Here is a 3,571-nt window from a genome sequence, read left to right on the forward strand (position 1 = left end):
TCCCGGGGTACGTGTCGTCCGCATCCAGCCCAGGACGGGGCGCGTTTTGTGAAAATGGCTCCTGGTTGGACGTGGGGCGCAGGAGTGCCCGAGTCTTTGGTCCAGGCCGGAAGGGCTCAGGAGGTGTGAAGAGGGCTTTGTCCGGATGCGCCTTGAGCGTCTTTAGGGACACATTCTAGGCTCCAGTAGCCACCACCAGCCCCGCACTGGTGCACACACCCCACCCCTGCACACACCACTGCACACCCCCACCCCTGCACACACCCCACCCCTGCACACACACCCCTGCACACACCCCACCCCTGCACACACACACCCCTGCACACACACACCCCACCCCTGCACACACACCCCTGCACACACACACCCCACCCCTGCACACACCACCCCACCCCTGTACACACCCCTGCACAGACCCCACCCTGCACACACCCCACCCTGCACACACACCCCACCCTGCACACACACCACCCCTGCACACACACCCCACCCTGCACACACACCCCTGCACACCCCCCCTGCACACCACCCCACCCCTGCACACACCCCACCCCTGCACACACCCCACCCCTGCACACACCACCCTGCACACACCCCACCCCTGCACACACACCCCACCCCTGCACACACACCCCACCCCTGCACACACCCCACCCCTGCACACACCCCCACCCCTGCACACACCCCCACCCCTGCACACACACCCCACCCTGCACACACCCCTGCACACACACCCCTGCACACACACACCCCTGCACACACACCCCACCCCTGCACACACACCCCTGCACACACACCCCTGCACACACCACCCCTGCACACACACCCCACCCCTGCACACACACACCCCACCCCTGCACACACACCCCACCCCTGCACACACACCCCACCCCTGCACACACACCCCACCCCTGTACACACACCCCACCCCTGCACACACCCCACCCCTGCACACACCCCACCCCTGCACACACCCCACCCCTGCACACCACCCCACCCCTGCACACGCACCCCACCCCTGCACACACACACCCCACCCCTGCACACACACCCCACCCCTGCACACACACCCCTGCACACACACACCCCTGCACACACACACCCCTGCACACACACACCCCACCCCTGCACACACACACCCCACCCCTGTCACACACACCCCACCCCTGTACACACCCCTGCACAGACCCCACCCCTGCACACACACTCCACCCTGCGCACACACCCCCACCACTGTGCACACACCCACACTCCTGTACACACCCCACCCCTGTACACACACCACCACCTCTGCTCATTATGATTCCGAAAACATGGCTAAGGGCCCAGGAACCTACACTGGAAGAACCACTCTGTTTGTCCAGCCTTTTTTTTGAGATGGAATCTCGCTTTGCTGCCCAGGCTGGAGTGCAGTGGCATGATCTCAGCTCCGTCTCCCAGGTTCGAGTAATTCTCCTGCCTTGGCCTCCTGAGTAGCTGGGACTACAGATGTGTGCCACCACACCCAGCTAATTTTAGTAGAGACTGGGTTTCACCATGTTGGCCAGGCTGGTTTCCAACCCCCTGAACTCAGGTGATCCTCCCACCTCAGCCTCCCAAAGTGCTGGGATCACAGGTGTGAGCCGCTGCGCCCAGCCCAGCCTCTTTTGGTAAATGCGGAGGCAGGATCTGAATCGGCGTGGCCCCCAGGCTCCCTGCCACTGTTGGCAGCAGAACCAGGCCGACCACAGGGACAGACATGGTCCAGGTGTCAGCTGCCCACCACCAGGTCCTCCTCGGTGGAGCCTGGGACTCAGTGCCTTCCCATATGGGCCTCCAAGGGTTCATCCTGAGATGCACCCAGGCCAGGAAAGGACCCCCCACGCTGCTGCTGCCCCACCCTGGAGGGCCCTGGGGGTGAGGGGACCTCCCACACAGCCCCCACGTGCTCTGTAGTTCTCCCTCAGCTTCTCTTAGTGAAGAAGTGTGAAGCCACTGGGCCCAGGTCACTTCCAGATCTGACTTGGCAGGGAGAAGGCTGGGTGGAGGTGATCACAGCATCGGTGGTGCAGGCAGGGTCCCCGGGAGCTGCTGTGAGGCTTCACTCCCCACCAGCCAGGCTTTGGCTGGAGGCCCTGAGTCAAGGAGCAGGGAGCACTGGGGTCTGTGCCCTTCCATGGAGCAGCAGCCTCCGCAGGTGGCTCTGAAGCCTCCAGAGGGGACGCGTCCTGATCTTCCAGGATGCGCTTATCAATAATTGTTCTGTCTGTTCCCCTCCCAGTTTGGCTGCTGATCATCCAGGATCCACTTCTCAGTAATCATCCTGTCTGTTCCCCTCCCAGCCTGGCGTTTTCCGTCCGGGACTGGAGACTCAGGGGGTTCCTGGTGGGCTGCAAGGGTATTAGGCCTAATTTTATTAACAGTATTTGTAGGGTCCAGCCCTATAGGGTCTGTGGGTTTTTCTCCTTGTGTGCGGAGACGAGAGCATACAAATAAAGACACAAGACAGACAAGAAAAGACAGGTGGGCCCAGGGGACCACTACCACCTAGACGCGGAGACCAGTAGTGGCCCCGAATGCCTGGCTGCACTGTTATTTATTGGATACAAGGCAAAAGGGGCAGGGTAAGGTGTATGAGTTGTCTCCAGTGATTGATAAGGTCATGTGAGTGACGTGTCCACTGGACAGGGGGGCCCTTCCCTGTTTGGCAGCCAAGGTGGACAGAAAGAGAGGACAGCTTATGCCATTATTTCTTCTGTGCATTTCAAAGACTTTAGTACTTTCACTAATTCTGCTACTGCTGTCTAGAAGGCAGAGCCAGGTGTACAGGGTGGAACATGAAAGTGGACCAGGAGTGTGACCGCTGAAGCACAGCATCACGGGGAGACGGTCAGGCCTCCGGAGGGCTGCGGGTGGGTTTGACTGATGTCAGGCCATCCACAAGAGGTGGTGGAGCAGAGTCTTCTCTAACGCCCCGGGGGGAAAGGGAGACTCCCTTTCCCGGTCTACTAAGTAACGGTTGCCTTCCCAGGCACTGGCGTGACCGCTAGACCAAGGAGCCCTCTAGTGGCCCTGTCTGGGCTAACGGGGACTCACGCTGTTGTCTTCTGGTCACTTCTCACCACGCCCCTTCAGCTCCTATCTCTGTATGGCCTGGTTTTTCCTAGGTTATAATTGTAGAGCAAGGATTATTATAATATTGGAATAAAGAGTAATGCTACAAACTGATGATTAATATGTATTATCTATAATCTATTTCTAGTATAACTATTCTTATTTTATATATTTTCTTTATTATACTGGAGCAGCTCATGCCCTCGGTCTCTTGCCTTGGCACCTGGGTGGCTTGCCGCCCACAAGTATTTTCTCATGAGAAGAGCTTTAATCCTAGTCTGAAAATAATCCTAACTACATTAAATTCACACCAAAGTGTCCAGAAAGACAGCATCTTAACTGCCATCCCAGGAACGCATCTGCTTCCCAGAGTCCTTCCCAAGAGCCAGTCGGTGTTCACGCATCCTGAGTTCCAGCCTCAGGCTGGAAACAGACCTTTCCAGAGGAGGTTGGGAAGGAGCTCGCCCAACCCTAGAGG

This window comes from Nomascus leucogenys, chromosome 2 (genome assembly GCF_006542625.1).
Source record: "Nomascus leucogenys isolate Asia chromosome 2, Asia_NLE_v1, whole genome shotgun sequence".
Classification (NCBI taxonomy): domain Eukaryota; kingdom Metazoa; phylum Chordata; class Mammalia; order Primates; family Hylobatidae; genus Nomascus; species Nomascus leucogenys.